The sequence below is a fragment of the Mus musculus genome, chromosome 12 (assembly GCF_000001635.26).
Source record: "Mus musculus strain C57BL/6J chromosome 12, GRCm38.p6 C57BL/6J".
Classification (NCBI taxonomy): Eukaryota; Metazoa; Chordata; class Mammalia; order Rodentia; family Muridae; genus Mus; species Mus musculus.
This window is the reverse complement of record NC_000078.6, coordinates 109,689,056-109,703,122: the sequence shown is the minus strand read 5'-3', so window position 1 is coordinate 109,703,122 and position 14,067 is coordinate 109,689,056. Positions and strand designations below refer to the sequence as shown.

General features: G+C 40.5%; 1 pseudogene; it reads right to left on the bottom strand.

The window, feature by feature from the left end:
- Window positions 1–13,578: 13,578 nt before the first annotated feature.
- Gm25224 lies at window positions 13,579–13,646 on the bottom strand (annotated as a pseudogene).
- Between the last annotated feature and the right edge of the window lie 421 nt (window positions 13,647–14,067).

Here is a 14,067-nt window from a genome sequence, read left to right as displayed (position 1 = left end):
CTACAATCTTATTAAAAAATAAATTCTAGTCGGGAAAAATAATTTGTAATTGCAGTGAAACAGAAGGCAGATTTCTGTTACGAACCATAGTTTTAGAATTGGTAGCTGATACAATAAGATAAGAAATAGCAATCAGCAAGACAACATGAAAGAGATAAAACATAGAGATATGATCAACTATACCTAGAGAGATTAAATTTTTCAATGGAAGGCTTGAAGCACAAATAAATTAAACAGATTGACACTGGAAATATATAAATGTTCCCCCCACACCACTGACATAAAGTTCAAAAATATGAAAAAGCAAGGGGGGCCAGATTCGCAACAGAGGTAACACTTAATACTACTTGGGAATAATCTTAGTGACAAATTGAATATGCCAAATATGACAAGTAATGTATGTATGAATTTACAAGTGAAAAATAGAATGTAACAAGCAAGTTTTATAGTTTTGCTACTGCTCTTATTTATTTGGCTATTTTGTTGTTGTTGTTGTTGGTTTTGTTTTGTTGGTTTTTTTTTTTTTTTTTTTTTTGAGACAGTGTTTCCCTATGTAGCCAGTCTGGCCTTGAGCTCATGATCTTTCTATTTCTACCTCAGCCTCCCAAGTGCTGGGATTACAGGCATGCACTACTATGTCTGGCTTTGATGGACAAGTTTATAAAGTCCACAGAAAATCTAGACTGTTTTAAGATTCACAGTATCGTTAAAATCCACCTGAAAACCAAATCACACTAAAAGGAGGAAAAATTTAAAGGAAGACTATTGCCACTGAACAATGATTCAATATAACATAATTCATGAAAATAAACTACAGCTGGCCTAAGAATTTAGTAAGCCAATACAAGAGAGTAAAATCAACACAGGAATCAAAACAGTAGAGGCATATATAGGGGGCTGGAGACATGACTCAGTATTTAAGAGCACTAGCACTCTTCTTGCAGAAGAGCCATGTTTGGTTACCACATGATGGTTTACAGGCACCTCTAACTCTAGTTTCATGGGGACCAATACCTCTTAAGTCCCCATCAGCATTGCACAGGCATAGTGCACAGATACACACAGCCAAAACACTTACACACATTTTTAAAGATGATATGCAATGCAGTAAAGGTAGAAATAAGATATTACTATAATGAATTAATGGTATAAATGTTGAAATAGAAGACATAAAATTATAGAAGTCTAGAACAAAATGACTATATGAGCTTTGTTATTGAAATACCTTTTTATCCAAACAAAAATGCAAATGAAGAAACTTTAAGGAAAAAGTGAAATGATATATTTCTTTAACCTAACAATTTTTAACTTTAAGAGTTAGTTTAATATTTTCATGTGTGTGTGCATGTGTATGTGCTCACATGGGCATGCTCATGTGTATGAGGGGGAAGAGGTATCAGTGTGTATGTGTGCATGCAGATACATGTGCACACATATGCATGCATGAAGATACAACCAGTGCTAGAAAGGACCATCAGATCTCATATAGCTCTAGGGAAAAAGTGATTATAAGCCACCCACCATGGGTGCTGGGAACCAAACCCTGGTCCTGTATAAGAACATCCCAAGCTCTTAACTGTTAATCCATCTTACTAACACCACAATTTTAGAATAAAAGACTTCATGGAAAATAATTAAATGTAAATTTAAGAAAGAAAGGAAGGAAGGAAGGAAGGAAGGAAGGAAGGAAAGGAAGAAGAGAGGGAGGGGAGGAAGCGAATGCTGGTAGCATTTGAGTAAAAATGAATAGAGCAATATTGGAGAGAAGACCTTGTAACACTATACAATCAGTCAAAGTGATTCCATATACTATTAAGGTGCACAGGGGAGGAAAGAGAGTGAAAAATTAGCTTCAAGGAGTAAAAGAGAAAGTTTTGGATCAAAAGGAAGAAAATAGAAGAGCATATATCCAAATCAACATAGAAGCAATGAAATTCTCATACAAAGAGAGAAAACAGGAAAATACTACATATTCCCTCAAGACAAGGGCTTATGGCTTTTCACAGTAGGCCTGGAAGCTAGAAGACAAGGCTTTTTGGTAGACTGTTGTTCATCTCCATCTCTCTCTAATTTTCTTACCCTGAGAGTTTCTAACCTGTTTTTTCCCAAGTCCATGTATTTCTGAAAATCTGAGGGAAAGACTCTGTAACTGAGAATTTTATACCTAGCTGATTTATCAATGTCAATGTGGACAATTGACTATGCAAAACTTTTTTCTGGATATTCTATCAAAATGGGAATAGCACCCCTCCCCCCAAAAAGAATATCATGGCATCTATAAAAACCAGCAACCCATCTAAGAGATAGAAAAATAAAGGAACCTGTTCTTAGGAGGAGATGGGAAGATCAAGATGGTGTCAGCCTAAAGAGGAGCTAGCCCATGAGAAGATTAGAAGCTGACTCCAGGAAGAAAGTTCTTCAACATGATACACATATGTATCGAACACTTCATGTTTTTTGTATATATGGGAAGGCTGTGAGTTAACCTGAGTTACACAAAACAAAACAAAGCAACACACACACACGCACACATACATATACAGACTCCAGAAGAGAAAAAAATACGAGGGAGAAGATAAATACTCAGGTCCAGGTTATTATGCTTTGTGAGCGTGTTCATACTCAACAAGGGGTGTAACCTCTCAAGTATTGATAAAGCAAGCAAGCATTTCAAAATAATCTATCGGGAGGATAGTACAGGGTTGTGTGTGCAGGGTGAAGACAGGGGCATATGAAAAAAAAGCTAAATGCTTGTCTTCAACAATAGAGCAATCAAAATGATGCCTAAGCTTAAAAAAAGAAAAAAGAAAAAAATCACACACACACAAAGAAAGAAAATCAAGGAGCAGAAAACCAAGCCTGTTACTTAGCATTAGGATGTAAATGTGGAGAGAATCAGTTAAGGCAGTTACAGGTAAGGCAGCATATTATAATATTCGGGTGGAGCTGGGAGGGGGGAGGGCTGACGCTTCCCTGACAATCTTGTAGAAGGATCCGGCTCTTAAAATGATGTGTATGCATGAGTTTGACAGGAAAAAAAAAAAAAAGAAAAGAAAAAAAAAACATAAAAACTAAAGGAATAATGAAAAGTGCAAGGAGCCCGAGCTAGCAATTCAGATACAAACACCCCACAAAGAGGGTGGGAAGTGCTCTGTGCTGTGTGATAAAAGCTGTGGGGATGGAAGGAGTGAAATGTCATGTTTTGACAAACCAGCAAAGGTTAAAAACTCTGATAATTCCCAGAGCAGCAGGCACTTTCTCAAACTAATTCTGAAAATGTAATGGGCAAAAAAAGTTTTCAGAGGGTAATTTGGCCTCGTGTTCCTGCCTCCTGACAGAGACACTTGCTTGTATAAAGAACAGCAAGACACTAGACCAAACTGCAGAGGCGAGCACGCAGAGAAGGCACCTAACAAAGGCCACCCAGCTTTTGCACCTGTTTCCAGATGGACACACACAGACCAATTGTTAATTATAGATACTATCTAGACTCCATAGTTACAAAAAAAAAACCCCAAAAAACAAAAACAAAACAAAAAACCCAAAAAACAAACAAACAAACAAACAAAAAAACCAAAAAAACAAACAAAGATGATAAATTACTGAATGGCATAGGGCAGAGTTTAGGATATACAGGCAGATGAGAAAAAATAGCAATGATAAGCTCAATTAGACACACACACACACACTCTCATACACACACACACACACACACACACACACACACACACACACACACACACGAGCGCAAGAGTGTATTTATAGGAATAAACCAGAAACCAAACATTATTAGCCAAACGTTGGCAGTGGTCATCTTTGAGTGACTATAAACATTTTGCCCGCCCCCAATACTTCCTATGCTTTCCCATTGAACAGAATCTTCTCTTATTAATGAGAAAGCATTATTTTTTAAAGTATCACATGACAGATGTGACTTTTGAGAACAGCCCCACTTGCTCTTGCTTTTGTAGTCTCCCCCCACCCAAAAAAATGCAACTGCCTGAAGACCAGGCTAACTGGCAACAGCTGCCTCAGTTTCTCCAGAGATGGGGATCACAGGTCCATACCATGACACTTGGCATCCTATTTTTACAAATACCACAGCAGGGGAACAGAGGTTATCCCACACCCCAGCTCAGGTGCCATGAAGGATCTGTGAAGACTAGAGATGTGGGAATGAGAGACTTGTTTGGTCATTCCTGCCCTCCACTCAGAGAAGCCACTGCCAGAAGTAGCCGCTGCTACTCTCAAGAAACCGTAGGACTGGCCTCCCCACAGGCTGCATGAATGCTCCAGCTCAGGTGGAAAGCTCAGCTTTCAATGCTTACACACTAAGCACCCACCCAAACAAGTCTGGTCTTGCCCCAGACAAATAGCATTGAGAGGAACAGAAAGAGTGGAACTTACCCAGTAAGACTGTCACAGTACGGCTGCCATTTTTGGTCACAGAAGCTGGATCAGGTAACCAAGACTCTGAAGGTTCTGTGTCAGGGGACCTTCCAAGACAAAGTGGAAAAGTCATAAAACAAAAATCTAACAGAACAGGCTCCCAAACCTGTCTGCTTCCTAGACCCAGAGAAACCCTTCATATTCTGGAGAAGGGACTTTAGGAATGGAGAGTTGGGTCAGGCCCTATCCTCCAGCTGGTCCTTAGCAGAGTAAAAGACAGCTCAAAGGTAACTCAGGAAGAGGAGACAGGAGGTACAGATGGGAACGCTGAGCCTTCCTGGGTCAGGAGATTGGAGCATAACCTGGTATGTGTCTCCACACAGCCAAGTTCTCAAGAAGAGGATGAAAGGAGGGAAGAGCCCCAAGAGAAGCCAGAAGACCTGCACTAAAAAGGCATCTAAGCAAGGGTTGCAGGTGGGCCTGGAATGTAGGAAAAGAAGACAGTGGACCGAGTGTAGGCCAGGAGAACAAATCTTGTCTCCCTCTAACACTAAAATGAAGATGGAAAACTCATGTCACCATGGTGACCCTTTTACATATGGGAAAACTGAGGGCAGGCTAGGCAATTGCAAGTCTCAAATCATGTCACGTGGACAGAAGAAAGAAATGTGCCCTTTATTAAGGTCAAAGAAACACTTGGGAGGCAGGTAGAGGGAGCTGGGCCTGTTCCCCTCTGTCTGGAGGTAGAGACTTCTTACATGAGCACACACTGGCAAGCACCCCATCTATCTGGGGAAACAGGGAACTTAGGTCTGCTTCCAGTAATCTGCCAGGCAGAGCATACCCATGCAACATGGGGCAGGCTCACCACAGCACAGACTTTCACAGAACAACAAAACAAAACCAATTTCTATCTTAGAGATGAGCTCTAGTGCTTCTCCAAGAACACACGAGGGCACCTTCCTGGTGAGCAGAGAAAAGACCGCCAGATCTCCTAATGATTCCCACCTGTGGAATAGTGAGGCTGTGGGGGCACAGTTCACATTGGTCTCAACCTAAACCCCACCCAGCCTGGGCCAGAACTCCATAACCAGCCATGCCCAAACACTGCTCAGTGAATTCAGGACCAAACTCCTACTGACTAAGTAAGGACTTTGGCTTTTGCCAAAATCTTGAAAACAAAACTAAGGGAGGGAACCAAACTCTGTAGTAGTGCCATCAGAAAAGCAAAACTAAACCACAAGGTTGGCCTTGCAAGTTGTCTATGGGCTCAGTGACAGGAGGACTTGTATCCAGCCTTACTCCCCATCTTCTTTGGGGGGGGGGTGTCACAGCACATACACTCTCCCAACTCCCAAGTCAAAATTAGCACTGGCGTGTAACCATGGGGTTTCAAATTTTGAAAGAGACCTTTTGCAAAATAATTGGTTCCAAGCCCTAGTCTAATTGCCTACATCCTGTCCAAACTTCATGGGGAGGGAATTTTATTTAAGTAGGGAATAAAACTCATGCCAGGCAATTTCAAGGATTAGGGTTACATATCTCCTAACGAGGCACAGGCAAAAGCAGGGTAGAGCTGGAAGGTCTCAGCAGTGAGCAAGGAACCATCTCTGCTTGGGGGATGCATGACATGAGCCAGACACGTACTCTGAACTTAGGATGGACATACAACTGTGTGTGTTGGCCCTTGTTCATCTTTACCTTTCCCCAACAATTTCCATGCTCAAATTTTGTGCAGACTTCTGTCCAGGGCAGCAGAGGCCAGAGGCCATTGAATCCAAGCATCTCACCCATGGATAGCAGGGGCTGCTTGGAGCGATGTAAGGCATGCAAAACCAAAGTGGAGTCTCTGAATATGTGTCAAATCCAAGGCTAAGTAAAAGCCAGAGTATGGTTGATGCATCTCAGGAAAAGAGAAGGGAACAGTCTTGCTGCTAGTGACAGCGGTCATATTAATAATGGTGAATGGTGATGTTGTTGTTATTGTTAGTGGTGACCATTTTTTGCTGTTGTGGGTGGTGCTGTTGCTGTTGGTGATGGCCATGATTATTTTATGGTAGCCATGATGATTGTGGTGGTTGTATGGGTGGTACCTCTGTTCTTGCTGTTGATAGTAGTGGTCATCGTGGTAGTGGTGGTTTATTAGTGATGGTAGTGAAGAGTGCTCCTGAGGGTGACAGTATTGGTGGTTGAGGTGATTGATGGTCATGAAGGTTGTAGTGGTGGTGGTGATGGTCAGGTTCATGGAGGTGATAATGGTACTGGTGATGACGGTGGCAGTAGTGATGACAGAATAGTAATACCAAGAGAAACTATGGCTTCTTTGATGCTGTTGAATGCTATAAGAATGGTTGCTTTGCTGAGCAGCAAATCTGGGTAATGAGGAGGAACTTAACTCTCATCTCCTCTATGTATGTATGACCCTCAAAGAAAAGCCTTAAGGTCTAGCCAACGGTTCTCACTACTTACCAAGCCTCAACACTCAAGAGTCACTGCCACAAACACAGTCTGAGCTCTTCTCCTAGAGGGCTAAGGCATGCTCAGATGGTGAACCATCCAAATGCAATGAATCACAACTTGAGAGTCAGGAAAGGAAGAAATTACCTGAGTTGAGATGAAGAGGATGGATGGTGAGAACTGAGATGAATCCTCGTGGCAGAACCATCTCCCACATCATCACTCAGTTCGAAGGGAAGACGGCGAACAAGGAATGAGGGTGAAGTCCACAGTCAGGAACCACCAAGGCAAGGAAGAAAAGACAGTGTCAGGCATATGATGTTGTTAGACATATACTCTATTCTGAAGAGAGAGGAGGGAGGCAGGGAAGAAGGGAAGAAGGAAGGATGGATGGGAGATCTTAGGCAACTACCCTAAGTAGAATAAAGTAGTTGCCAACATACTTTTCAAATCTTCTGTTCCCTGGCATGTTGAGCTTTGTCTGGATAGGCGCACCATATGTGTTATCCCTCTTGGAACTTGGTTCATAGATTCAAAAAAACACAACTGAACTGACCAAATAAATATAGCCCCATGGGTGGATAGGGAACAGAACAGTACTTTTTAATTTTCTAAGGGTATCTCCTTTCCCAGGTGTCATACTGCACACAAGAAAACCACACATATCCTATACCAAGCTCCTGCAGAAATCATGAATCCTTCGGGAAGATAGCATTGTCCTGTAGCTGAGGCATAATAGGGGCCAGTGCTTCTCCTTAAACTCACAGTCCCACAATTGGAAGTCAGAGGAATTTGGTTTGCTTGGAAAGGCATGTCATGCGCCCACTCAGCAGAGGCATAAAAACAAGCTTTGGTTATTTTTGATCTCCCATTTTGGCAGAGGCTAGGATAGCTTTCGGGAAGACCCAGGGCTTCCATTCCACCATGCCAAGCCAGAGTTACCCAAGGATGGGCCAGTGTCCCGGGCAGTAAGAACTGCCAGTATCCTGTCTCATTATCTGGCATGGGAAGCCTGGCCCTGGCAAGAGTCTGGTCTTGCAGGGAGGATGCCACGGACCATCTGACATACAGCACACTCCTCCAAAGAGCAGCTACCAGGCCATACTGGTTCCACAAAAGCACATGTATTTTTAGTCATTTGCTCATTCATTCAGCAATAATTTACTGGGCGCCTACCAGGCTCGAGGCTGGGCAGGGGCTAAGGACAGAGAGAAGAATTTGACCCAGTTCCTGGCCCTCAAGACTCTTCAGTTTAGTGCTGACATGTAAACAAATCCCCATGATAGAGAGGGTAGGGAGCTCAAGTATTTACAACTAGTGTGGAGCTGGGTGTGGCCACTCTCCTTGGAACAGAGGAGGAGTAGCTGTGAGTTCATTCACTGTCTCACACCCAGACAGCTGACTCACTCATTCATACACCAACTCATTCACTAGTTCAGCCACTCATTCACAAGAATACAATTTACTCTTTAATTGTAGACTTGCTGACAGATTTGCTACCTAATCAATTCTTTTATTCCTTAATTATGTGATGCTCATTCGTCTGCCTATTGGCCTTTCATTCACTTATTCACTTATCATTTCGTTCAGTTACACATGCAGTTGTAATAGTGATTTCCTTCCTTTCATTTTTTTTTCAGTCCATCAAGCATCCGTCAATAGGTCATTTATCCATTCATTAATTCATCCATTCATCTGGGCCAACAGTGGCTCCTCTCATGAACGGACCCAAATGCTGACTCATTACTTCCTTTATTCCTTTATTAGAAATGAAGATCTACTTATCCATCCATTCATAAAACCATTCAGGAATTCACAGAATGACTGATACACTCAAGAGTACACATTCACTTCTTCAAGGCTGACCCACTGGTATGTTTGTCATTCACTCAAAAGCTTTGTCTTTCATCGCTCACTTCTGCCATGCTGGCCTGCTTTCTCATGCATCCACTCACAGACTCCCCATGTAGTGATTCGCTGTGTAACTTAGTCATTAGTGCATTACTGGCCTGCGCCTGGCAGTGACCTCCATGTTTTCATGACGTCATGGGCTCCTGGCAGTAAGCTGAAGTTGTGAAAGACCTCACAGCATAGTAGCAAAACCTCTCATAAAGCATCCAAAAGTTCAAATTGAGCAGAGAGCACCAACTCCTTATTTCTGGGCCACACATGCACTTGTCCTGCTAAATGGTTTTATCTATTCCCATAGAGTTCCAGGGTCAGCTTCCTCTATGAACTCCATATTTGACACAAGGCTGACGAGGATAAAAGGCAATAGCTATTAGTAGAAATGGATACTTTTATATCAAATATTTTACCATTCTCAGATACTGAGTACCAGAAAATAAAACTCATGGAGTATTTGAGCTGACTAATCAACATGCTAACAAGTAGGAATTTGTGCCCTAGATAGGCAACAATAACTCATTTAGTGCCATGGGAGAATATAAATACACCTTAGAGAGTGGCCATGTGCACCTTATTCTAGTAAAACAAAGGCAGGAGGGACTAAGTTCCTTCGGTAGACATCAGTGGCTAAGGACTACTTATCGCAAAATATTTAAATTTTGACCTTACCTGGTCTATTTCCAACTTACTTTTTAAAAGATTGGTTTACTAAAAAATAATGATAAGGACAGTTTTGTAAACTCATCGAAGTACAAAATAAATGAAAAAGAATGAGTATTTAATGTGGTTTGGGGCAGGGTTCCTTACATACAAAGGCAACAGATTAAATCTTTTTGTGTTAAATGGGATTAAGAGGAAAAATTTGAGTTGCCCATAAATCTTAATTTTCATGGCCAGCGTTCTCATCTCATGGGGATAATCTCCAACATTTACAATTTCTGGGCATAGATTTTTCCTGATTAATTTAGTCACTCATTTTCAAAAATTAAATTAAATCAACAGAAAAGATTTTACAGCCAAACACAACAGGGGGAGTTGGTTTTCTACATTTTTTTCTGTAGACTCCATTAGTGGAGCACAATACCTCACCCTAGTTAAAATAAATCTTTTATGGTACAATTCCAGGATGGGTGCTGTGTGAGCCCTTTATTCTATGTCCTTTTCTTAACAAGAACAAGGTTTTGCCTGCACATAAGAGAGTGTCTGTAATCTCATTTCCAGAATGTAGTCAAAACCTACAGTGTATAGGTCCCATTTATGCACACAGACTGACTGTGGCTTTCCAGGACCCCCCACCCCAAGCATTGGAATATGTGTAGTTATCTTTGACTATATGACACATAATGCCAATTTGAAGTAGACAGTGATCAGCTTAACAGAAAGAGCAAGCAGGAAACTTGGTCTCTTACTCATTGAGGTCTGTACTGGCCCAGCCATGCAGTGAGTGTTGTGACCTTCATCCTGAAGTATCCATGATGAGAGGAGCTGCATGCATCCGCTGTACTGAGTACAAAGTAACACAGAGAAACACCAGTCAGCCTCAGTAGCAATTTCCATGCTGTGCTCATTTGTTTGGTTACCAAAGCTGTTTGCTTAACTGTTTTCCCATAATGAGTTAAATACAATGAAGCCCTAGCCTTTCTACCCAAATGGACCAAGACATTTCAGAACTCAATCACTATTTCTTAACTTAAAACTGGTCCACATACTGGGCTCATTTTCCCTCCTCTTGCATATCTTTATTGACTGAGACATTTATTCAGTCTCTGAGCAAAATCAATGTCTACGAGCCCACGGGAACTCCACAGGAAAAATTTTCAACTTTCCTGAGGTCATAATCATCACGTATGCCTACTGATTTCTTTCATGCGATGGACCTCAGTTGTGGAAAGTGATCATGGATTCCCCCTGAGATGCATTCAACACTCATCAGCATCCCATACGCATAGTGGTCCATGCGTTCCCCAAGAATAAGCACGCTGTCAGACTGCATGGCCACAGCCTGAATCCCTAAGCAGCAGCCACCATCTGTCACAGGTGTTGATTCAACTGTTGAAAATTAAGGAATATTTTTCTGGTCTTGTACTTCATTCATACTAGATGGAATTAATTTGGATTCAGAGATTAGCATCATCACAGTTATCCAGTTATCTTCTGTGATGACCCGATAGAGACCATGATCTAATGGCACACAGTGGGCACTTTATGCTTACATTCCATGATATTATCTCTCCCCAGAGGGCAAATGCCTCCATGTTTTAGTTTTGATTGGCTGTAGTCCAGCTTCCTGCTGAACAGAAAGAGGACATTTGCAAATGATAATGCCTAGGCGCAGGGATAGATTGATGTAAATACAGTATGCATATATGAAAATAAATTTAAAGACATTAAATTATCAGAAAATTAATAAAATATTGGGAATTTTGAACTAGAAGAAGAAAAAAATGAATAAATTGTAACTTGTTTAAAAAAATGCTAACCCTCCCCCCCATGTTTTTTTCTTGTTAGTTCCTGATTTTTAGCCTTGCTTTACACTCACTATTTTCAGACATGTAGGACACTGGCAAAGATAATACAGCCATAATCACGTTACTCATTGTCAAGCTGACAGAGACTCTGAAACTTTGTGATGGTGTCTAGTGAGCCCTTAGGGGTCATTCCTGATAATGATGGGGTATTTGCCATATGATAAAATGAGCTCTGAACTCACAATGATTCCAGCATAATACGCTCACCTAGCCATCAGGAGCTATTGACCCCTGGAAACAGCAAAGCCTGATGGTCCTTTTATCATCCCTTCACATGCTATCAGTGTTCTTCCAGTGAAACATGAGCTAGGGGTTGGAGTGTGGCTTCCTCTGTCCTACTTATCTCTTTTATTCTATTCATTGATTCTCATGGACTCCTTTCTAGTTAACCCAGGATCCAGGCATAGAACCTTCTACAGATGTTCTCCCCTGAAAGAGCAACTAGATTCCTACCGTGCTGGAATAAGCCCGTGTTCCAGACACTCTTTGAAGTTTATAACCCCTGCATTACCAGCAGCAGCATCGTAAGCTCAGGCATGTTCCTTCAGGCTGTATTCTTCATTCATGTCTTTGTGGTTTTATTGACCATGTGCCTATATTGATGATCATTTACTATAAATAATCACATGAGAATCACAAAAACTTGTGATCCTTGGATAGCTTTAATATCCTTCTGCATAATTACTATCATAACAATATATCTACTCTGAATTAACTTCACTGCTGTACATATGTGAGAAATCAATGTAATAATGGTTTATATTAAGCCCATTTTTGGAGGTAGATCAAAATGTCTCCTAAATGATTCTAAGTCACATTTTGAAAAATAATTTGGTGTGAATGGCTTTTTACATCAAGACCACAATCTTAACTGACATTATTCACAGGGCTCTCTACATTGACAATACACAGATCTACCCACAAATCTGACCAAAGAGAAATGGGCCAGCACAATGCTGTTTCAGGAATACAGGGCAAAGGAGATCATTACCAAGAATGACACCTCATTTGCATAGCTCTCTGTATTTGATCTTTGATTAGTCACTCATTTAGGCAATTTGGGATGTCTTTTATTTGATTTCTTTTGTATAAATAAACAGGATCAGTTGTGCCACAGAAATAGATTCTGTCATTCGTCTTCTACCTTGTGCACAGCAGTGGTATTAGTGTGTAGAAATGTCTTCTTGCCATGCAAAATATTGCCATAGTTGAATATGGTTTATCCCTACACATTAATAACTATATGTTTTTTCCGATTCTTTCATTGAACTGATTCTTTTCTTGAACCGCTTGTAGTGTTAAGTTTCAAAAACATTTTAGCAAAATCAAAAATAAATCCCATGTATCTTCGAAATCCCTGCCTACAATAGAACTTTAGGGGTGGGGGTGGTGCATTCCTTCTGTGGTGGGCCTGAGCTGCAGATGAATAGAAATTCATCTTTCAGGTGACACAGGGAGTCTTGATGAACCAGGATGACAACTGGGCTCTTTACGTTACTACCCCTGGTTAGTTATTAACTCATTAATTCACCATTGACCACTTTTAAGTAGTATGGCTTATAGAAACCCAAGAGGTCTGTCATTGGATAATTGCCTTTGTTCTTGCTATAATCAGCTATAAGATTATTCTCAAATTCTGTCTGACCATTATATGGTACATCTTTCCATGTAAGTGACTGTACTTATATGAATATGAATGCTTCATGTCCATCACACATTAGAAACTGGCCTACACATGGTCTTCTGCCTTTAAATAGTGATGTAGTTATCATATATGAATACAGCTTTAAAAAAAAAAACTACATAGACAAGCATGCTGTCGAATACTTACCTTAAACCCCAGGTGTGAATAAGGAACTCTCTTCCCATTGCTCTACTCTAAGGGGCAAAAAACAGAATGCATGACAATTAAACTGCTATTTTTCTTGTCTATTGAGTATTGCATTCACCTTTTATTAACAAGCATTAATTGAAAGAGTAATTACTTTATTTTTATTAAAAGAAAAATGAAAAAATTTGAACTCCCTTTTTGCACAGGAGTAGAAAGTTCAATAATTTATACAGTAATAATTTATAGCCAAAGAAATAAAAGCACATGCTGATTTTCATATCTACTGAGGTATTTTATTTTGACATTGCCTAGTTTATATTTTTTTTGTTTATTTGTTTACTACTTCTCACAATGGTCCCATTATAAAAGTACAATAAAATACATAAAAACAAACTCTAAAATGTAATTTGTTCCAGTTACTGACCCTTAGCAAGTGGATCATATGACTGTACTGCATCTTTGGGGTTGGACCTGAGAATTCCACATATGCATTCCTTCACGACCCCCACACCACCAGAGTCATCACTGATCAAAGTCTAGCCTTTATTTCTTTATTTATCTTTTTGTTGAGTAAGTTATCATCTCCCATTGAATGCCAGCTCAACAAAGAGCATAGGATGTAGAGACCTTATGCATACTCTTAACTTGCATACAGAGCTATTACAGCATTGGATTATCTTTTTATCAATTATCTTTTACTGCTCATGCATGTCTTATTAATAGAGCACCTTAACAGTCACTGACATAAGGCTGGCTATTTGTGAGGTATAGTGTACATTTTGTGTAATAGCACAGTGATTATGTTAAGCAAACCACACAAATGAAGATAAGAATGGTGGCTTCAACTCACATTCAACATGAACTTCTTCTTGGGAAAGCACAGAGCCCTTGACCATGGCAGACTCTTCAGTAACATCGTTCCTTCACTCGGAAACAAACATCAGACAGAATATG